General features: G+C 40.6%; 1 pseudogene; it reads right to left on the minus strand.

The window, feature by feature from the left end:
* On the minus strand, nucleotides 4,586-23,365 carry LOC102170244 (annotated as a pseudogene).

The following is a 24,731-nucleotide window of genomic DNA, read 5'->3' on the forward strand; positions in this document are numbered from 1 at the left end:
CAATAATGATAGTTAACATACATAGTTATGATTTTTGTAGTGACAACTTTTAAAATCTATTGTCATAACAACTTCAAATATATAACACAGTCTTGTTAACCCGAGTCACCACATTGTATCTTTATCTATACTACAAAGATGATAACAAATTGTTTTGCAAATTGACTGCACCAGTTTATATTTCTACTTGCCTGGTGGATCATATGGTAAAGAATCTGCCTGCAGTGCATGAGACCAAAGTTCAATCCCTGGGTCAGGGAGATCCCCTGGAGAAGGGAGTGGCAACCCACTCCAGTATTCTTGCCTGGAAAATTTCATGGGCAAAGTAGACTGATGGGTTACAGTCCATGGGATCGTGAAGAGTTGGAACGACTGAGCAACTAACACACACACATACTAGAGCACAACTTTATATTTCTAAATATTTTTTAAACCCTTAATAGTATCCTCAGAATTCTAATTTTTGTAATCTATTGGTGTGCAATGGCTTCCCATTGTGATTCAATTTTAATTTCTCTGATTATTAATGAAATGTAGCATCTTTTCATGATTATTGGTCATTTAGATTTCCTTCTCTTTTGTGAAATGTTTATTCAATTCTTTTCATGGATGCCCATCCCCCCTCAACTCCTGGCTCTGCCTGCTTTTCTTGCTGATTTCTTGGGATATTTATATACTCTTAATCTGAGTGTTTTGTTGGTTTTGTGAATTTCAAATATAATTTACTGTTCTGTTATTTGTCTTTTTCTTCTATGATGTCCTTTGGTTTTAACACAGTTTACTATTTTTTTTTTATGGTTAGTGCTTTCTTTCTGTTTCTTATTGAAGAAACATTTTCCTATCTTAAGAAGACAAAGATAGTCTCCTATATTATATTCTCAAAACTAATAGCTTCACTGCAGATGGTGATTGCAGCCATGAAATTAAAAGATGCTTACTCCTTGGAAGAAAAGTTATGACCAACCTAGACAGCATATTCAAAAGCAGAGACATTACTTTGCCGACTAAGGTCTGTCTAGTCAAGGCTATGGTTTTTCCTGTGGTCATGTATGGATGTGAGAGTTGGACTGTGAAGAAGGCTGAGCTCTGAAGAACTGATGCTTTTGAACTGTGGTGTTGGAGAAGACTCTTGAGAGTCCCTTGGACTGCAAGGAGATCCAACCAGTCCATTCTGAAGGAGATCAGCCCTGGGATTCCTTTGGAAGGAATGATGCTAAAGCTGAAGCTCCAGTACTTTGGCCACCTCATGCGAAGAGATGACTCATTGGAACAGACTCTGATGCTGGGAGGGATTGGGGGCAGGAGGAGAAGGGGACGACCGAGGATGAGATGGCTGGATGGCATCACTGATTCGATGGATGTGAGTCTGAGTGAACTCCGGGAGTTGGTGATGGACCGGGGGGCCTGGCGTGTTGCGATTCATGGGGTCGCGAAGAGTTGGACACGACTGAGTGACTGAACTGAACTGAACTGAACCTTCACATGTAAGTTTGTAGTTCATCAGGGGTTAAGTTTTGCATATGGTGTGTGCTAGAAATCCAGTTTTATTTTTCCATGTGAATGTCCAACACTCTTAGCTCCATTCATGAAAAGATGCTCTTCGGTGCCTCCTTCACAAGTCAAGTGTATACCAACGTGTGGGTGTATTTCTGGGTTCGCGATCATATGCTAGCTGTCTTGTCTGGCCCTTCACCAGTATCCACAGAGCCTTAATTGCCATAGGTATATGGTGAGCCTTGATGTCTGGCAGACTAGTGATTCTCACGGTATTGTTTCTTAGTATGTCACATCACCTGAGGACTTGTTAGAAATGAACATTCTTGGACTTCACTCAAACTGATGCAAGGGACATAGTCATAGGTCCATGGTCATGCTTAGTCTTGAAGAAAAATGTGAAGATCAAGATTTTCTCTTCCAAAGCCAAAGTGTTGATGCTGATAACTCTACATTGTGTGAGTTGTGATTGCTGCATGCACCAAGTGTTTCATCTTTATTTAGTTCCTCCCAGTATGAGAATCAGGACACTGAATGGAGGGTCCCTTTACTGATCTGACTTCCTTTATATCTTCTCTTTTCTATGCTGGCATGACATTACTGCTGTTTAAGCAAAATACAGCAATAAATACTACAAAGATACAGTCATCAAGACAGTATGGTCCTGGCACAAAGACAGAAATATAGATCAATGGAACAAAATAGGAAGCCTAGATATAAATCCACTCACTCATGGACACCTTATCTTTGACAAAGGAGGCAGGAATATACAATGGAGAAAAGACAATCTCTTTAACAAATGGTGCTGGGAAAACTGGTCAACCACTTGTAAAAGAATGAAACTAGAACACTTTCTAACACCATACAGAAAAATAAACTCAAAATGGATTAAACAAAATAAAAATGATGAAGATGAACAGAAGAGCAGCAGATTTTGTTACAATTGTCTTAGTGATTAATGCTTTAATTAGACAAAAAATACATGTCCCTTCAACAAATTCCAACAATACAAATATGCATGAACTAAAAAGCAAACATTATTAGTCCATTGTTCTTCCCTAGATTTAAATATTTTATTAAAAAATTTAATGCAGGTTATTAATTTACTTTTTATCCAGAAATAGGGAAACAATATATTCAAACATTAAATCCAATAACATACCTCATACACAATTTTATGATGTTGAGTTAACTATTTTTAATGGGATGATTTTTTCTTAATATATTAATAGCATATATTAATAATCTCACCAGTAACACAAACATATCCACTTATATATACTCAAGTGTATATACACATTCATATATATTTATCTTAGCAAGCTTCTCTTAAACATTTTGTTTTGTATTCATAAGAGCTTTTCAGGTCAGTAATAGATATACATCTCATTATTTGTAACTATTACATCTTCTTTCTATGGAAAAAGGACACCATTATTTATCTAATTCCCTATTGATGGACATCTGGTTGTTTCTAATTTTTCTAATTTTTTACTTTCATAAACAATGCTGGAAGCAGTGAGTGTCTCTTTACATGTAGCTTTATACAGTTCATAGAGTATTACTAGAGGCATGGGTTTAAGAAATTTGAACAATGGGACATAAGGAGTGATCAGAAATTTTCAGTTATGAAGCTTCTCACAAAAAGACCAGTTTAGAGTTTTCCTTGGTGGTTCCAGTGGTTGAGAATCCACCTGCCAAAGCAGGGAACATGGATTTGAGTCCTTGTCCAAGAAGATTCCACACGCTGCAGAGCAACTGAGACCGTGCTCTACAATTACTGAACCTGAGTGCTCCTAGAGCCCATGCTCTGCAACAAGCGAAGCCCCCACAGTGAGAAGCTCCTGCGCAGAGGAAGAGTAGTCTTGTTCACAGCAACTGGAGAAAGCCCATGCAGCAATGAAGACCCAGCACAACAAAAAATAAACAAATAAAATAAATACAACTTAAAAAAAAGTCCTGGTTAGTTTTCTCTAGGAGTTGCTTATTAAAGTGCAGATTCACAAGCCCCACATGTGACCTACTGAATAATAACCCTGGGAAGAAAGTAGGAGAATAGTATTAATAAATGATAAAATACTGTTATGAAATAAAGCCTAACATCACAGAGTAAATAATGGAGAATAAAAGATGAAACAAAAATGAAGAGAATAAAGTCCTTGCCTAGATGACCCTCTACTTCCCAGAGCAGCCTAATATATCTCTGCATGGTACTGGGAGCTCTTAGTTATATCTGCCTTCAGTGTTCACATATGAGTTGTAAGTCTCTGCTCAAAAGCTGCTGAGAATAATTCTAAGTACATACAACTCTTTCTGTGGGAAGCAGACAGATGTGGATGGTTATGATGGTGGCAATAGGGGAATCTCTAAGGGGAACTGAAGCTAAGAGAGGGTCCAAGACCAGTGCCTTGAGGCACAGATACCAGATGACTAGGGAGCCAGAGGCAACTCAGCCTCATGCATCCTGGCCTGATTATCAGGGCAGTTGTGTGCTGAACTAATAGGTCACTTAACTAAGCAGGGCTAAGAGTTGAACTTTTGATCACTACAGAGCCCAGAACATCCTGCTGTCAAAAATATGGAAGAAGGAAGAGGCACAATCCCTGTATAACTGTTGGACCAGACACATTCCTCACTTGATGGAAGTTTCAGTTTTATAAGATCTCAGTCTTGTCACTCTCTGTCTAACTGCTTCTTTTTACTAAATCACTGCAATGATTTTCAAAAAATTAGTTCATCACAGAAATTTCACTAAAAGCAGAAGGATATTAAGGGAATCAAAAGTCATTGAACAGATGTAAATCAGTCACAGGAAATCTGGGGTAAAGACAAAGGTTTCAACAGCACTTAAAGCAAATAAAGATGTGGTTTCCTGAAGAAGAGGAAGGTAGGAAGAGAGATGTAGATATATGAAAACTGGAAGTCAAGATTCTGGTAGACCTGGATCCTAATACTGAATCATCATAAAGTCTCCATGGTTGATTGTTGTATGTGTAAACAAGTGGGCACGTTTCAACATCTATGCCATGTGTGAGTCATACCTGCTGACTTACAAGAGTTTGTTGTGTGTATCAGAAACCAGCAGCAAAACCTATGAACATGTCCAGAAAGATTCTGGATAGGATTTCCTCCTGCCCATCAGCTTCCCCAGGCCCCTTTTCATGTCTTTGTTTCTCAAACTATAGATGAAAGGGTTGAGCATGGAGAACAAGACCATGTTGACTATTGTAGTTACTCGGTCCCGAGCAGTGTAGCTGGACATGGGCTGTAAATAGACATAAAAGATACTTCCATAAAACAGAATCACCACAGTAAAGTGGGAGCCACAGGTCAAGGCTTTGCATTTCCCTGCATCTGAGAGGACACTGAGAATTGCTACAAGGATTCGCACATACGAGATACCAATGCAAAGGAAGGGGGTCACCAAAACACCAGTCCTTCTGTCTTTATTGTGAGATCATTGACAAATATGGAGGAGCAGGACAATTTCAGCAGAGGGTTGATGTCGCAGAGGAAGTGGTGGACAACACTGGAGTCACAGAAGTTGAGCTGATTCAACAAAAGTATGTGTAGGAGTGAGTGGAGGTGAGGCAATGAGCAAGAGATGGCCACCAGCAGGACACAGCGGTGGTGGCTCATGATGGTGACATAGTGGAAGGGGTCACAGATGGCCACATAAGGGTCAAAGGCCATGACTGCCAGAAGGCAGCTGCCAACCAAGCCAGACTTCAGCAATATGTGGACCGTGAACTCCCTGATGTTCAAGCTGGTTTTAGAAAAGGCAGAGGAACCAGAGATCAAATTGCCAACATCTGCTGGATCATGGAAAAAGCAAGAGAGTTCCAGAAAAACATCTATTTCTGCTTTATTGACTATGCCAAAGCCTTTGACTATGTGGATCAAAAGAAACTGTGGAAAATTCTGAAAGAGATGGGAATACCAGACCACTTGACCTGCCTCTTGAGGAATCTGTATGCAGGTCAGGAAGCAACAGTTACAACTGGACATGGAACAACAGACTGGTTCCAAATAGGAAAAGGAGTACCTCAAGGCTGTATATTATCACCCTGCTTATTTAACTTATATGCAGAGTACATCATGAGAAACGCTGGACTGGAAGAAACACAAGCTGGAATCAAGATTGCCGAGAGAAATATCAATAACCTCAGATATGCAGATGACACCACTCTTATGGCAGAAAGTGAAGAGGAGCTAAAAAGCCTCTTGATGAAAGTGAAAGAGGAGAGTGAAAAAGTTGGCTTAAAGCTCAACATTCAGAAAACGAAGATCATGGCATCTGGTCCTATCACTTCATGGGAAATAGATGGGGAAACAGTGGAAACAGTGTCAGACTTTATTTTTTTGGGCTCCAAAATCACTGCAGATGGTGACTGCAGCCATGAAATTAAAAGACGCTTACTCCTTGGAAGAAAAGTTATGGCCAACATAGATAGTATATTCAAAAGCAGAGACTTTACTTTGCCGACTAAGGTTCGTCTAGTCAAGGCTATGGTTTTTCCTGTGGTCATGTATGGATGTGAGAGTTGGACTGTGAAGAAGGCTGAGCGCTGAAGAATTGATGTGTTTGAACTGTGGTGTTGGAGAGGACTCTTGAGAGTCCCTCGGACTGCAAGGAGATCCAACCAGTCCATTCTGCAGGAGATCAACCCTGGGATTTCTTTGGAAGGAATGATGCTAAAGCTGAAGCTCCAGTACTCTGGACACCTCATGCGAACTGACTCATTGGAAAAGACTCTGATGCTGGGAGAGATTGGGGGCAGGAGGAGAAGGGGACGACCGAGGATGAGATGGCTGGATGGCATCACGGACTCGATGGATGTGAGTCTGAGTGAACTCTGGGAAATGGTGATGGACAAGGAGGCCTGGTGTGCTGCGATTCATGGGGTCGCAAAGAGTGGGACACGACTGAGTGACTGAACTGAACTGAATGTCACCAAAGGCATATATAAAATACATCTGGGTCAGGCATCCAGCATAGGAGATGATTTTCTTCTCTGATCGGAAGTCAACTACCATCTTGGGGACAATGCTTGTTGTGAAGCAAATGTCAGTGAAAGACAGGACACTCAAGAAAAAATACATGGGTATATGAAGTTGGGGGTCAGAGCCGATGGCCAGGATGGTGAGCAGGTTCCCTGTTACAGTGACCAGGTACATGGTGAGGAAGAGAATGAAGAGTGGCTTCTGGTCCTAAGGCTAGGAAGAGAGTCCCAGGAATATGAACTCAGAGACACTGCTGGTTTGGTTGTCTTTCCATGATCATGGAGCCAACTAAAACAGAGAAGATTCCTACAATGTAACACACATCTTCGTGACTGAAAGCATCAACAAGCCAACAAGCCTGTGCTGCTTCCTACCTTCACTTTCTACCTATAGGGTTGTGACTAGCTGCCACATAGGCAACCTGTCACTTTTGTGGTCCTTGAACTTGCCCTTCCTTCTCAACTCTAAGACTTCTCATGCTTCTTGTGCTGATAGCAAGAACTTTTGTGGAAGAGCATAGTTGAACCTTCATTAGTTTACTTTTTAAAAAATATAAATTTATTTATTTTAATTGGAGGTGAATTACTTTACAGTATTGTATTGCTTTTGCCATACATCAACATGAATCTGCCACAGGTATACACGTGCTCCCCATCCTGATCCCCCTCCCTCCTTAAATCTAGAAACAACTGATTACTGAAGATGTATTCTGCAAAAATATTCTGGGAGTGGGGAAACAATTGTGAACATGACATAGTCAGACCTGTTTGTGGGCCTGGCATTCTAATGGAAGATCTATCTGTCTGCATATCCATTTATCTTTCTATCTATCTATGGATCTATCTATCTGTCATCAGCTAGTTCTGCATTTTATAAAGAGAAATAAAGCCACATAGGGTATAGAGATAGACAGAAATAAGGAGGGGAATTTATCATTTCAGATAAGGTGGTTTGATTTTTCTCTATATATAAAATTAACTTTTCAGTAGTGGCACATTAAAATTTATCTTTGAATTTCCTTTCCAAAACGGGGGCTTGATAAAAATAATCAACAGGGAAATCAAAGGAATAATAGACCTAAGCCAACAAAGTTTTACTGTTGGGCTTGTTTTACCCTCAGAGGCACTTATTTAGAAGCTAATACTTCCTAGTGAACATCAAATTATACACCAGTCCATACAAACCTTTATTCTTATATTGATTTTGTTACTTAATTTTCCCTCAAGCTCCTTAAACTTAATCATGTTCCCACATCTTGTGCCTCTAACTGTTAAGCAAGCACGTCCTATAATGCCATCAACCGCTTGTTTCTTGATCTGTGTTTATAGCTTGAAAGGGCTTCCCTAGTGGCTCAGAGTGTAAAGAATATGTCTGCAATGCTGGAGATGAAGGAGATTTGGATTTGATCCCTGGGTTGGGGAGATCCCCCAGCGGAAAAAAAATGGCAACCCATTCCAGTGTTCTTGCCTGGGAAATGCTACAGACAGAGGAGCCTGGTGGACTACAGTCCATGGGAAATGCTACAGACAGAGGAGCCTGGTGGGCTACAGTCCATGGGAAATGCTACAGACAGAGGAGCCTGGTGGGCTACAGTCCATGGGAAATGCTACAGACAGAGGAGCCTGGTGGGCTACAGTCCATGGGAAATGCTACAGACAGAGGAGCCTGGTGGACTACAGTCCATGGGATTGCAAAGATTCAGACACAGCTGAAGCAACAGAACACACATGCAGGCATCTCCTTGAAAAACATACACTATTGCTTTACGTGTGGGCTTTTATTCCATTTACTTTAATAATGCTGTGGCATGTACCTCATTCTGTTTTTCTCTCTTTACACACTTATTTTTTTGAGAACTATCTATGTTCTGGTTCTTTAATTAAGGCTTTTTCCATTGCAGATATGCAGCACACTTGATTTAACACGTTTCTCTAGATGTCCTCTAGGTTTATGCTACTGTGAACAATATTGATTCAAATACTCTCATGTTCACAAAGTGTTTCAAATTTTTCATCCAGAAAGTGAGAAAGGGCTCATTGGATAGGTATTTTTTTAATAGCAGTTCCAAGAATCATCCATCCATCCATTTCATTCATGCAACAATTAAGTGCTTACTTTCGAGCTGGCTATTATCAGGCAAGTTATTAAATATCTTGAAACTTCAGTTTTCTCATCTGTAAATAGAGCATACTAATATTTACCCTGTGGATCTCCCAGGTGGTGTTAGTGGTAAAGAATCTGCCCACCAATCCAGGAAGTGCAGGAAATGTGGTTTTGATCCCTGTGTCAGGAAGATTCTCTGGAGAAGGAAATGGCAACCCACTCAAGTATTTTTGCCAAGAGAATCCCGTGAACAGAGGAGCCTGGCTGGCTACAGTCCATGGGGTTGCAAAGAGTTGGATACAACCGAACATCTGAGCACACAGAACAGTAGTTACTCTATACGATTTTTATGAGGTTTTCACAATAGCTTGTGCTTAAAGCACTTAGAATGGTGCCAGGGACACAGCAAACATTTGATGCCACTGTCTTCTCCCCAGTATCTTCATTGCCAGTGACTTTTTCCTCAACCAAGCATTTGTTCATGTTCTCAAAATCAATGAATCTGATAATTAAAACAACTCTAGCTCTCATACTCTAATGCTCTAATCATCAAATAAGCTTGGTTTTAAGTTTACAACACCTTTTTAGATGGTACTTTTGTCCATGCTTTGAATAATATGAGAGTGAACTGTAATTAAGCACTTCCTTCATATAGGATGTACTTTAATTCTCATGACAACCTTGTCAGGCTAAACTATCATTCTTCTCATTTTGTTTCCAATGAGGAAACAGATATAGAGGCAAATAGGCCATACATCAAGTATATAGGAGACACAGGAATCAAACTCTAAATTAACTCTAAGTCTCAAAACTTAACCACTATGCCATTTTTAAAATATTTTCATAAAACTAAATTGATAAGGGCCTACATGGGAGCTCATTGTTAACATGGTTCATTATGTTGACCTTGCAAACAAAGAATAAAATCACAGTGACCCTTGAGACTGACCAAATTGCCCAAAGGACATTCTGTTTTCCCACTGGCGGCTCCCTTCTCAAGGCTATGAGACCACCAGATTCCAAACCTCTGGCTAAGTGAGTGCAGGACTCAGCTAGCTACAGGCTAAAAATTAACCATCCCTTCAGAGAATTTTTCATTGGCGGGGTATAAGAAAGACCCCATCAGAAAGGGAGGACGCTGGTTCTCCTCAAGGGCCAGTCACCCTCTCATTTCCCTCTAATCAATTTCCATTTGCTTGCCTGACTACCTGGCTCGCTTTCTGTTTCTCCACACTCACCAAGTATATATCTGAAACAATCATGCTGAAGATCTATTTTTCCCGGTTTAGTTATTTTCTATTTTGACATATACACATATTTTTTTTCTTTAAATGTGTTTCGTCCCACATTAAGAACATACCTTTGCTGTTGCAATGGGAAATCTATGTTTTCTGTGTTGGACAGATTGTAGAATTTGATAATTCTAATAGGCAAGATTCATTGGCAACAATAAGGGAGAATTTGGTCTTTGATGGCTGGAACATTAAATGTGTATGTGATTGAGAGTTTAGTAGAAAGTGCACTGAGCTTGGGAGCAGAACGTGGGGGCTTGTGCTGACTTTCATTACTTGATCACTGAGCAATCTTAGGTATTCTAAAAAGATAATAAAATAGCATGTATAAGTGTGGTTTATAAAACATACATCCTCAAAAAACATTGTTCATGAAGGGAATGCCTGGGGACTGTGAGATGAAGAAGATTCAAAATGGTGAAGTAAGATTGGGTCTCCTGTGCTCATCTACACTGAGTACTTTAAAAAAATGGAATGAAATTTTGAAAATGAGTGGCGGATTCAGGTTTATGTATGGCAAAAGCAATCCAGTATTGTAAAGTAATTAACCTCCAATTAAAATAAATAAATAAAAAACCAATACAATATTGTAAAGTAATTAGCCTCCAATTAAAATAAATAAATTTATATTTAAAAAAAAGAAAAAAACAATTCTAAAAAAAAAAGAAAATGAGAATTTGAGGAAATCATTCTAAAAACCTGGGATGTGTCTGTGAGCAGAAACTTTTTTCTTTTCTACTGAGTTCCCCCTATCCACTCACTGGGGACCTGATTCCTCAAGAACCATGGGATAACAACATACCCTGGCCCAGTAGTCAAATAGGGTGGTCATTACACACAAAGTTAGTCTTACATGTTAGGCTGAACTGTGTTTTATACAGTGTCCATGTGATTTTTTGGAATGGAATTAAATTCAAAACTGAATATTGAGGCTGAAATAAGTACCTGATTGAGGTGACTGTTTAGGTGGGTAGTCAGTCTACTGATCACTTTTCATATCCAGATATCTTCTCATCTTGCCCAGTTTTTTTTTTAATCTGTTCTTCTTCCTATACCTAATTGGTTAAGTTCACGTATCAGAAAGATGATCTTTTTGAACTTTAGCCAGTTATATGCAACGAGAGTTGAGAGGAAGGACAAAGAGCAGGTTGCTCTAGGTTCTAAATGGGTCAAGCGTTTTCTTGATACTGCCTCACATCCCTGTTTCTTTCTCAACCTCTGTCTCAGTACTTTTTTAATATAAATTTATTTATTTTAATTGGAGGTTAATTACTTTACAATATTGTATTGGTTTTGCCATACATCAACATGAATCCACCACAGGTATACACATGTTCCCCATCCTGAACCCCCCTCCCTCCTCCCTCCCTGTACCATCCCTCTGGGAGAATGGCATTGAAACATGTATAATATCATATATGAAATGAATCGCCAGTCCAGGTTCGATGCATGACACTGGATGTCTCAGTACTTTTCAATTTTTCTCTGTTTCTCATAGTAGAAGGCAGAACTGCCCGCACTCACTGCGGCAGGAACTCTCTTGGTTGGGGAAACCTGTCTGCTAGCTTCTCAGGGGTTTGAGCTCAGCTCTCCGGACCTTCTCTGGGTCCTTGCTAATGAGGGAGCTATGATGTGGTTATTACAACCTGCCCCCCTATGAGTTTGCTCTGTGACTTCTCTAGGTACAGAAATCACGGTGTGGCAGCAAAATTGAGTGCAACTGCCCTCAAGGGGGCAGGGGACTCCTGAGGAGCCCTTCTGAAGACAGAGGCTATTTTCAGAGCCTTTTAAGCTTAGCATGAAATCTCCAGGACATGCTTTAAGTAAAGTGTTAGTCACTCTACCATCTGATTCTTTACTCTCTGAGCCACCAGAGAAGCCCATAGTTTCCTCAACTGTGGGTAATCAGAGGTCATATAATATTGTGTATGTGTGTGTTTGGTGAATAGGAAATGGGTTATGTAGGAAGGAGAATTTGAGATGGAGATTAGCATGCAGAATGTTTATTTGGGTGTGCTTTTGGGTGGGGCTTTCCAGGTGACGCAATAGGAAAGAATCCAACTGCCAGTGCAGGAGATGTGAGTTCAGTTCCTGGGTTGGAAGATCCCTTGGAGGAGGAAATGGCAACCCACTTCAGTATTCTTGCCTGAAAAAATCTAATAGAGGAGCTGGTGGGTTACTGACTATGGAGTTGCAAATCATTGAACACAACTGAGCGACTGAGCATGCACACTCTTGCTTCAGCTTTTTAATCTTTTCTTGTGGCCACACCACATGGCATGCAGAATCCTAGTTCCCTGACCAGCGATGGAACTGGCATCCCTGCAATGGAAGCAAAACGTCATCCGGTGGACCACTAGGGAAGTCACCTGGGGGTGCTTTTGGGATCAATATCTGTGGTTGAGTAGAGGGAGAAGTTGGGTTGTGATGAAGTCCCACTGAAGAGCCCAGCTGACCCCACTGGGAGCTGTGGAGCTTTGATGTTAAGGAGTATGGTTCTTTATACCCCCATGCTGCTGACTGGATGTAGGCTGTACTGGAAGGTAGCGTTTTCTTTGGTGAAGACGTTTCTTTTAGCCAAGATCGTCTCTGGAGAAAGCTTAAAGTTGAGGACTCTCTTACAAAGCGACCTTTGATGAGCTACAGCACAGTCAGTGTTCATTTTTGACTTGCCCTTACACGGCAAGCTGACCCACTTGTAAATGATATTCAGGCTTTCTTCTCCTGTGTCAACTGGTTATAATTACTCTCTGCAGCCATAACTTTCTGATTCCTCTCTTAGATCATAGGCCTGAAAAATGACACTGATGTGAAGTGTTCCCCTTATTTTCATAGTGCTTTATCTCCCACCTTCAGGATTGTATGTGTCTTGCTAAAGCTCCAAAGTGTTAGCAAATTCCTGGTTTTCTGGCCTATTACCATGGTGTCAGTGATACAGTGGGACAATACTATCTTCTGCATAATGTCCAGATTGTCTACATCTTTTCAAAGTATATAGGATATATAATATATGTGTTGCTGTTGTTCAGTCACTAAGTCATGTCTGACTCTTTGCAATCCCATGGAGTGCAGCATTTCAGGTTTCCCTGTTCTTCACCATCTCCTGGAATTTGCTCTAACTCATGTCCATTGAGTCGATGATGCCATCCAACCATCTAATTTTCTATTGCCCCCTTCTCTTCTTGCCCTCAGTCTTACTCAGCATAGGGTCTTTTCCAAAGAATCAGATCTTCACATCAGGTAGCCAAAGTATTGGAGTTCAGCTTCAACACCACTCCTTCCAATGAATATCCAGGGTCAGTCCTTTAGGATTGACTGGTTTGATCTCCTTGAAGTCCAAGGGACTCCCAAGAGTTCTCCAACACCACAGCTCAAAGGCATCAATTCAAAGTCCCTCAGACTTGTTTATGGTCCAACTCTTACATCCATACATGACTACTGGAAAAACCATAGCTTTGACTATACGGATTTTTGTCGGCAAAGTGATGTCTCTGCTTTTTAATCCACTCTCTAAGCTTGTCATAGCTGTTCTTCAAAGGAGCAAGCATCTGTTAATTTTGTGGCTGCAGTCATTGTCTGCACTAATTTTGGAGCCCAAGAAAATGAAATCTGACACTGTTTTCACATTTTCCGTATCTATTTGCTGTAAAGTGATGGGACCAGATGCCATGAACTTCATTTTTTGAATGTTGAGTTTTAAGCCAGCTTTTTCACTCTCTTCTTTCTCCTTCAACAGGGGGCTCTTTTTCTTCACTTTCTGCTGTTAAAGTGGTATCATCTGCATATCTGAGGTTATTGATATTTCTCCCAGCAATCTTGATTCCAACTTATGATTCATCCAGCCCAGCGTTTCGCTTGATGTACTCTGCATATAAATTAAATAAGCAGGGTGACAATATACAGCCCTTACTTACTCCTTTCCCAATTTTGAACCTGTCCATTGTTCCATGTCTAGTTCTAACTGTTGCTTCTTGTCCTGCATACAGCTTCCTCAGGAGGCAGGTAGAGTGGTCTGGTATTCCCATCTATTCCCATCTCTTGAAATATTTTCCACAGTTTTTCACAATCCACAGTTTCAAAGCATTAACATAGTCAGTGAAGCAGAAGTAGATGTTTCTTTGGAATTCCCTTGCTTTTCTTTTTCTTTTTAAATTTTTTAAAATTGGTTTTAATTCCCTTGCTTTTCCTATGATCCTGCATATGTTGGCAGTTTGAGCTCTGATTCCTCTTCCTTTTCTAAATCTAGTTTGTACACCTGTAAGTCTCTTGCTGGCATGTGAAATGAGTGCAGTTGTACAGTTTTTTGAACATTCTTTGGCATTGCCTTTCTATGGAATAGAAATGAAAATGGATCTTTTCCAGTCCCGTGGCCACTGCTGAATTTTCCAAATTTGCTGGCATAATGAGTGCAGCATGTTAACAGCATCATCTTTTAGGATTTGAAATAGCTCAGTTGGAATTCCATCACCTCTGCTAGCTTTGTTCATAGGAATGCTTCCTAAGGCCCACTTGACTTCACAGTCCAGGATGTCCGGTTTTAGGTGAGTGAACACACCGTCATGGTTATCTGGGTCATTAAGAGCTTTTTTGTTCAGTTCTTCTGTATTCTGCCACCTTTTCTTATTCTCTTCTGCATCTGTTGGGCCCTTGCCATTTTTGTCTTCTGTTGTGCCTATCTTTGCATGAATTTTTCCTTCAGTATCTCCAATTTCCTTAGAGAGAACTCTAGTCTTCCCCATTCTATTGTTTTCCTCTACTTTTTTTACATTGTTCACTTAAGGCTTTCTTACCTCTTTGCTATTCTCTGGAATTCTGCACTCAGCTGGGTATATCTTTCCCTTTCTCCTTTGCCTTTTGCTTTTCTTCTTTCTAAGCTATTTTTTAAAATATAAATTCATTTATTTTAATAGGAGATTAATTATTTTATAATATTGTACTTGTTTTGCCATACATCAACATGAATCCGCCACAGGTATACACGTGTTCCCCATCCTGAACTCCCCTCCCCCCTCCCTCCGCGTATCATCCCTCTGGGTCATCTCAGTGCACCAGCCCCAAGCATCCAGTATCATGCATCGAACCTGGACTGGTGATTTGTTTCATAGATGATATTATACATGTTTTAATGCCATTCTCCCAAATCATCTTACCCTCTCCCTCTCCCACAGAGTCCAAAAGACTGTTCTATACATCTGTGTCTCTTTTGCTGTCTTGCATACAGGGTTATTTTTAAGGCCTCCTCAGATGACTGCTTTGCATTCTTCCATTTCTTTTCCCTGGGGATAGTTTTGATCATCACCTCTTATGCAATGTTATGAACCTCCATCCATAGTTCTTCAGGCACTCTGTGCACCAGATCTAGTCCCTTGAATTTATACATCACTTCCACTGTATAATCATAAGGGATTTGATTTAGGTCATACCTGGATGGCCTAGTGGTTTCCCCTACTTTCTACAATTTGAACCTGAATTTTCCAATAAGGAGCGGATGATCTGAGTCACAGTCAGCTCCAGGCCTTGTTTTTACTGACTATATAAAGCTTCTCCACCTTTGGATGCGAAGAATATAATCAATTTGATTTCGGTATGGACCATCTGGTGGTGTTTACATATAGTCGTCTCTTGTCTTGTTGGGAGAGTGTGTTTGCTATGATCAGTGCATTCTCTTGGCAAAACTCTGTTAGCCTTTGCCCTGCTTTGTTGTATACTATATAGATGATAGCAAAGTTTCCCAAATTGACTGTACCAATTTATATTTCTACTAACAGCATAATTTTATATTGCTTCATATTTTCTTAAGCCCTTAATATTTATTCCCAGAACTTTAATTTTTGTTATCTGTTGGTGTGCGGAGGCCTCCCATTGTGATTTAATTTCAATTTCTCTGATTATTAACATAACACAACATATTTTCGTATGACTACTGGTCATTTAGATTTTCTTCTCTTTTGGGAAATGTTCATTGAATTCTTTTTCAGAGAGCCTCATTTCCTTCAACCCCCTGCTTTGCCTGTTTTTCTTACTGATTTCTAGGGATCCTTATATTCTCTTAATCTGAGTGTTTTGTTGGTTTTATGAATTTCAAATATCTTTTACTCTTCTGTTACTTGCCTTTTTCTCCTATGATGTCTTTTGATATTAACATAGTCTAATTTATAATTTTCCTTTATGGTTAGTGCTTTCTGTTTTTTATTAAGGAAATTCTTTACTATCTTAAGGAAAAAGAGATATTCTTCTATATTACTTCCTAAACCCTGTTAGTTTTTGTTTTTCTGATGTAAGTTTGTAATTCATCAGGAACTAATTTTTGCATATGATGTGTGGTAAGAATCCAGTTTCATTTTTCCATGTGAATTTTCAACTGAGTTAGCTGCATTCAAGAAAAGATGTCTCTCATTCATAAGTTAAGTGTATAACAATGGGGGGCAGAGTGTGTGTGTTTCTGGGCTCTCTGTTTATGGCAGCTGTCTTGTTTGTCTAGTCTTTCACCAATATCCATATAGCCTTAATTACAATAGGTTTATAGTGGGCTATTATATCTAGTAGACTAGCGATTCTGAAAGTATTGTTTCTTAATCAGTATGTGGCATCACCTCAGGACTTGTTAGGAATGAAAATTCTTGGACCTTGCTCAGATTGACTCAAGGCACATAGCCTTGGCCATGGCCAGTATTAGAAAAAAGTGTAAAGATCGGAATTTTCTCTTCCAAACCCAAAGTGTTAATAGCAATAACCCTACGTTATGTAGATGTGGGGTTGCTTCATGCACTGACTGTTTCCTCTTTATCTAGCTTTTCTCCAAAATGAGAATCAGGGCATTCAATGGGAGGGTCTCACTGGTGATATGATTTCCTTTATATCACCTCTTTACTATAAACACATGATATTATTCCTGCTTAAACAAAACAAAACTCAATGATGGTCAGCAGAGCAAAAGATTTTATTACACTTTTTTTAGCGATTGTTTTATTTATACAAAAAAAAGTCCCTGTCTAACAAATTCTGATGTTACAAATATGCACAAAACATTTTGTGCAAGATATTTATAGTTTGTTGTATAAGAACATATATATATATGTGTGTGTGTCTCCAGCTGCATGGCAATGGAGCGGCTGTGAAGAGATACCCCATGTCCAAGGTCAGAGAAACCCCAGTAAGATGGTAGCACTGGAATGGCTGTGAGGAGATACCCCACACCCAAGGGCAAAGGAGAAGCCCCAGCAAGATGGTAGGAGGGGTGAATTCTCATTTACACTCAAACCCCATTCCCACAAGAGATGCTCAGAGGGCTCAAACAAGCCTTGTGTGCACCAGGATCCAGGGACACCATAGAGAATGAGACAGAACTGTGTTTGAGCATCTCCTATGGAGGTATGGGTCAGCAGTGGACTGCTCTATGCCACAGGAACAGGGGCTCTGGGTACAGCAGACTTAGGTATGGCATAAGCCCTCTTGGAGGAGTTTGCTATTAACCCCACCACAGAGCTGCCGGAACTTAAACAGGACTGGGAAATAGACTCTTGGAGGGTACAAGGACCCAGGAGAAAGGAGCAGTGACCCCGCAAGAGATTGACCCAGACTTGCCTGTGAGCATCAAGGAGTCTCCAGTGGAGGTGTGGGTCAGTGATGGCCTGCTGCAGGGTTGGGGGTACTGAATATAGTAGTACATACTTGGGATATTTTGAAGACTGTCACCATTATCTTCATTACATCCTCCATAGTTTAGTGAGTGAAGTGAAGTCACTCAGTCATCTCTGACTCTTTGTGACCCTGTGAACTGTAGCCTACCAGGCTCCTCCATCCATGGGAATCTCCAGGCAGGAATACTGGAGTGAGTTGCCATTTCCTTCTCCAGGGGATCTTCCTGACCCAGGAATCGAACCTGGGTCTCCCGCATTGCAAGCAGATGCTTAAACCTCTGAGCCACCAGGGAAGCCATAGTTTGGCCCCAGATAAATAGCAGGGAGGGAATGCAGCTCCACCCATCAACAGAATATTGGATTAAAGAATTACTGAGCATGGCCCAACATGGTTTACAGAACTAAAGAGCTAGAGCAGCGAGCGGTGGCTGCACGACACTGGAGCAGCCAGCGGCCAAGAGGACATACCCCACGTCCAAGGTCAGGAGTGGTGGCCACGAGGAGATAAGTCATATCCAAGTTAAGGAGCAGTGGTTGTGCTTTGCTGGAGCAGCCATAAAGAGACCCAAAGTCCAAGGTAAGAGAAACCCCACTAAGATGGTAGGTGCTGAGAGAGGGCATTAAAGGCAGACAGACTGATACCACAGTCACAGAAAACTAAGCAATCTAATCACGTGGACCACAGCCTTGTATAACTCAATGAAACTAAGCCATGCCATGTAGGGCTACCCAAGACGGACAGGTCATGGTGGAGAGTTCTGACAAAATGTGGTCCACTGGAGAAGGGAATGGCAAACCACTTCAGTATTCTTGCCTTGAGAACTCCATGAACAATATGAACAGTATGAAGGAAGCAACAGTGAAATCAGATTGATTATATTCTTTGCAGCCAAAGATGCAGCCAAAGCTCTATACAGTCAGCAAAAACAAGACCGGGAGCTGACTGTGGCTCAGATCATGAACTCCTTATTGCCAAGTTCAGACTTAAGTTGAAGAAAGTAGGGAAAACCACTAGACTATTCAGGTATGACCTAAATAATACCCCTTATGATTATACAGTGGAAGTGAGAAATAGATTCAAGGAACTAGATCTGATAGAGTGCCTGATGAACTATGGATGGAGGTACCTGGCATTGTACCGAAGACAGGGATCAAGACCATCTGCAAGAAAAAGAAATGCAAAAAAGCAAAATGGCTGTCTAGGGAGGCCTTACAAATAGCTGTGAAAAGAAGAGAAGTGAAAAGCAAAAGAGAAAAGGAAAGATAGAAGCATCTGAATGCAGAGTTCCAAAGAATAGCAAGAGAGATAAGAAAGCCTTCCTCAGTGATCAGTGCAAAGAAATAGAGGAAAACAACAGAATGGGAAAGACTAGAGATCTCTTCAAGAAAATTAGAGATACAAAGGGAACATTTCATGCAAAGATTGGTTCAATAAAGGACAGAAATGGTATGGACCTAACAGAAGCAGAAGATATTAAGAAGAGGTGGCAGGGAACACAGAAGAACTGTACAAAAAAATCTTCATGACCCAGATAATCATGATGGTGTGATCACTCACCTACAGCCAGACATCCTGGAATATGAAGTTAAGTGGGCCTTAGAAAGTATCACTACAAACAAAGCTAGTGGAGATGATGGAATTCCAGTGGAGCTGTTTTAAATCCTGGAAGATGATGCTGTGAAAGTGCTTCACTCAATATGCCAGGAAATTTGGAAAACTCTGCAGTGGCCACAGGACTGGAAAAGGTCAGTTTTCATTCCAATCCCAAAGAAAGGCAATGCCAAAGAATGCTCAAACAACTGCACAATTGCACTCATCTCACATGCTAGTAAGGTAATGCTCAAAATTCTCCAAGCCAGGCTTCAGCAATATGTGAACCATGAACTTCCTGATGTTCAAGCTGGTTTTAGAAAAGACAGAGGTACCAGAGATCAAATTGCCAATATATGCTGGATCATGGATAAAGCAAGAAAGTTCCAGAAAAACATCTATTTCTGCTTTATTGACTATACCAAAGCCTTTGACTGTGTGGATCACAAAAACTGTGGGAAATTCTTTAAGAGATGGGAATATCAGACCACCTGAATTGCCTCTTGAGAAATCTGTATGCAGGTCAGGAAGCAACAGCTAGAACTAGACATGTAACAACAGACTGGTTCCAAATAAGAAAAAGGAGAACGTCAAGGCTGTATATTGTCACCCTGCTTATTTAACTTATATGCAGTGTACATCATGAGAAATGCTGGGCTGGATGAAGCACAAGCTGGAATCAAGATTGCTGGGAGAAATATCAATAACCTCAGATATGCAGATGACACCACCCTTATGGCAGAAAGAGAAGAAGAACTAGACAGCCTCTTGATGAAAGTGAAAGAGGAGAGTGAAAAAGTTAGCTTAAAGTTCAACATTCAGAAAACTAAGATCATGGCCTCCAATCCCATCTCTTCATGGGAAATAGATGGGGAAACAGTGAGAGACTTTAATTTTTTGGGCTCCAAAATCACTGCAGATGGAGACTGCAGCCATGAAATTAAAAGACGCTTACTCCTTGGAAGGAAAGTTATGACCAACCTAGAGAACATATTAAAAAACAGAGACATTACTTTGCCGACAAATATCCATCTAGTCAAGGCTATGGTTTTTCCAGTAGTCATGCATGGATGTGAGAGTTGAACTATGAAGAAAACTGAGTGCCCAAGAGTTGATTATTTTGAACTGTGGTATTGTAGATACCCTTGAGAGTCCCTTGGACTGCAAGGAGATCCAACCAGTCCATCCTAAAGGAAATCAGTCCTGAATATTCATTGGAAAGACTGATGTTGAAGCTGAAACTCCAGTTCTTTGGCCACCTGATGTGAAGAACTGACTCATTTGAAAGACCCTGATGCTGGGAAAGATTGAGGGCAGGAGGTGAAGGGGATGACAGAGGATAAGATGGTTGCATGGCATCACTGACTCAATAGACATGAGTTTGAGTAAATTCCAGGAGTTTTTGATGGACAGGACTGCCGTGCTGTAGTCCATGGAATTGCAAAGAGTTGGACATGACTGAGTGACTGAACTGAACTGTGTGTTTATAAGGGTATATTTTCTTACTTGGTATATAATTTCACCAGATACACAAAAATGTACCCTCACACACATACACAGACACAGACACAGACACACACACACACACACACACATATATATATATATATACACTTTTATTTATTTTTTTACCATATAGGTTTACTTATAAACATTTTGGTGTATATTCATAATGCCTTTTCAGGTCAGTGCTAGAGATATACCTCCTTATTTGTACCTATTATATGTCATTTCTTTCTATGGAAAAACTGAACCACTGTTTATCTATCTCTCTATTGATAGGCTTTTAGATTATTTCTAACTTTTCTAATTTTTTCTATTATGAAAAATGCTGCAATCAGTGAGTATCTGTATACATGTAGATTATAGGATTACTGAAAGCATAAGTCCAGAAATACAAAGAGCAGGACGTAGAGAGTGGTCAGAAATTTTAAGTCATGCAGTTTCCCACAAAAAGTCCAGATTAGTCTTTCTAGGAGGTGCTCCTTAAAATTCAGATTCACAGGCCCACATGAGACCTATTGAATAATAGGTTCAGGAAGAATAATAAATGATAAAATATTCAGATTAAAAAATAAAGTCTAAAATCACTGAGTAATAATAGAAAATAAAGGAAGAAACAAAGCGAACAGAAAAAAGTCCTTGCCTAGATGACTCTACTTCTCAGAGCACCCCAGTATGTCTCTGTCTGGTTCAAGAAGCTCCTAGTTTTGTTTGCATTTAACATTCACTTCTGAGTTTTAATATTTTCCTTAGAATAATTAATTCTAATTTCATACAACAACTCTTTCCTGGGGCACAGGAAGATCTGGATGGTTATGATGGTGGCAATAGGGGAATCTCTAAGGGAAACTGAAGCTAAGAGAAAGGATAACACCAGTGCCTGGAGGCACAAATACCAGGTGACCAGGTTAAAGGCCCAGAGGCAACTCAGCCCCATGCACCCTGGCCTGATTATCAGGGCAGTTGAGTACTGAACTACCAGGTCACTTGGCTAAGTGGGGCTAAGAGTTAGGCTTTTGATGACTACAGAACCCAGAACATTCTGCTGTCAAAAATATGGAAGAAGGAAGAGGCACAATCTCTGTGTAACTGTTACACTAGGCACATTGCTCACTTGGTGGAAGTTTCAGTTTTATAAGAGCCTCAATCTTGTCTCTATCTCTCTCCTTCTCTCTTTCTGAATCACTGCAATGACTTTCAAAAAGTTAATCACAGAAATTACACTGAAAACTGAAGGATATTAAGGGAATCAAACGTCATTGGTCAGATATAAACAAGTTCCAGGAAATTTTGTGGGAAGACAAAGGTTTCAACAGCACTTAGAGCAAATGAATAAAGATGTGGGTTCCTGGAGAAGAGAAAGGTAGTGAGAGTGTGAAAGCCTTGGTAGGGAGTCTGAAAAGGTTGGCTTAAAACTCAACATTCAGAAAACTGAGATCATAGCATCTGGTCCCAACACTTCATGGCAAATAGATGGGAAAACAATGGAAACAGTGACAGACTTTATTTTTGGGGCTCCAAAATCACTGTAGATGGTGATTGCAGCCATGAAATTAAAAGATGCTTCCTCCTTGGAAGAAAAGTTATGACCAGCCTAGACAGCATATTAAAAAACAGAAACATTACTTAGCTAACAAAGGTCCATGTAGTCAAAGATATGATTTTTCCAGTAGTCATGTATGAATGTGAGAGTTGGACTATAAAGAAAGCTGAGTGCTGAAGAACTGATGCTTTTGAACTGTGGTGTTGGAGAAGACTCGTGAGAGTCCCTTGGACTACAAAGAGATCCAACCAGTCAAGGAAATCAGTCCTGAACATTCATTGGAAGGACTGATGCTGAAGCTGAAACTCCAATACTTTGGCCACCTGATGCGAAGAACCGACTCATTTGAAAAGACTCTGATGCTTGGAAAGATTGAAGGTGGGAGGAGAAGGGGATGACAGGATGAAATGATTGGATGGCATCACCAACTCAATGGACATGCGTTTGAGTAAACTCCGGGAGTTGGTGATGGACAGGGAGGCCTGTCTTGCTGTGGTCCATGGGGTCGTAGAATCGGATACAACTTAGTGACTGAACTGAACTGAGGAAGACCAGAGGTCCCCAAGAGGCTGCTGCTGCTGCTGCTGCTGCTAAGTCGCTTCAGTCGTGTCCGACTCTGTGCGACCCCATAGACGGCAGCCCACCAGGCTCCCCCGTCCCCAGGATTCTCTAGGCAAGAATACTGGAGTGGGTTGCCATTTCCTTCTCCAATGTATGAAAGTGAAAAGTGAAAGTGAAGTCGCTCAGTTGTGTCCAACTCTTCTTGATCCCATGGACTACAGCCTACCAGGCTCCTCCATCCATGGGATTTTCCAAGCAAGAGTACGGGAGTGGGGTGCCATTACCGTCTCTGCCCCAAGAGGCAGGAGGAAACAAACTGCAAGTGGCAGATATTTTTTTTCCTCCTCTACACAAAATTAAAGAAATTTCTTTTAATTCTGTGTTGCGACACAGAATTGGTTCCACCTGAACCACCTGAACCATTGGTTTCACCATGGCGATGACCGGTTCCACCTGAACTTAACTTTATCTCAAACCTTGAGCTAACCAATGCGTTTTTCTCATGTAAGTGTCTTTCCTTAGCTTGTTAATAAACTATGTATTTTCTTAGAAGTCTGCCTTTCTTCAAGATTCATATCAATTGTTTTATGGCTGGGGATGACTCACCTTGTGCCAACGCTATCTTAAAATGCATGTTGTGGGTGAGAGGCCTGGTGCAACTCTCTCAGTTTTGAGGTGTTTCCTCTCTCTTATTAGCAGCTTGTTAATAGGTGTATCAGTTCAGTTCAGTCGCTCAGTCATGTTTGACTCTTTGTGACCCCATGAATTGAAGCACGCCAGGCCTCCCTGTCCATCACCAACTCCCGGAGTTTACCCAAATTCATGTGCATGGAGTTGGTTATGCCACCCAGCCATCTTATCCTCTGTCGTCCTCTTCTCCTCCTGTCCCCAATCCCTCCCAGCATCAGAGTCTTTTCCAATAAGTCAACTCTTCACATGAGGTGACCAATGTATTGGAGTTTCAGCTTCAGCATCAGTCCTTCCAATGAACACCCAGGACTGATCTCCTTTAGGATGGACTGGTTGGATCTCCTTGCAGTCCAAGGGACGCTCTAGAATCTTCTCCAACACCACAGTGCAAAAGCATCAATTCAATTCCTTTATTGTAAAGTAATTAACCTCCAATTAAAATAAATAAATTTATATTAAAACAAAACAAAACAAAAATCAGCTGACTGACAAAAAAAAAAAAAAAGCATCAGTTCTTCGGCACTCAGTTTTCTTCACAGTCCAACTCTCATATCCATATCTGACTACTGGAAAAACCATAGCCTTGACTAGACAGACCTTTGTTGGCAAAGTAATGTCTCTGTTTTTGAATATGCTGTCTAGGTTGGTCATAACTTTCTTTCTGAGGAGTAAGCTTCTTTTAATATCATGGCTGCAATCACCATCTGCAGTGATTTTGGAGCCGCAAAAAATTAAGTCTGACACTGTTTCCACTGTTTCCCCATCTATTTCCCATGAAGTGATGGGACCAGATGCCATGATCTTCGTTTTCTGAATGTTGAGCTTTAAGCCAACTTTTTCACTCTCCTCTTTCACTTTCATCAAGAGGCTTTTTAGTTCCTCTTCACTTTCTGCCATAAGGGTGGTGTCATCTGCATATCTGAGGTTATTGATATTACACCCCTTTGCTAAAAACTAACAAGGGGGCACTCTTTCTGACTCCTTCTGATGTCTATGTCAGAAGCTTTCTCTATCTCTTTCATACATTAGTAAAAGTTTATTACACAAAAGCTTCTAGTGATCAAGCCTCATCTCTGGCCCAAGATTGAATTCTCTCCTCCAGAGGCATGAGTCCCAGCATCGCACATGGCTCGTAGCATGTGCAACCTTTCAGTAGGAAGAGAGATGTAGATATATGAAAACTGGAATCAGGACTTGGGTAGAACTTGAGCTTATTACTAATCATAATAGAGTCTCAGTAGTTTATAGTTGAACATTAAAGAAGTGAGCACAATCAAACATCAATGACACATGTGATTTATACCTGCTAA

The sequence above is a fragment of the Capra hircus genome, chromosome 11 (assembly GCF_001704415.2).
Source record: "Capra hircus breed San Clemente chromosome 11, ASM170441v1, whole genome shotgun sequence".
NCBI lineage: Eukaryota > Metazoa > Chordata > Mammalia > Artiodactyla > Bovidae > Capra > Capra hircus.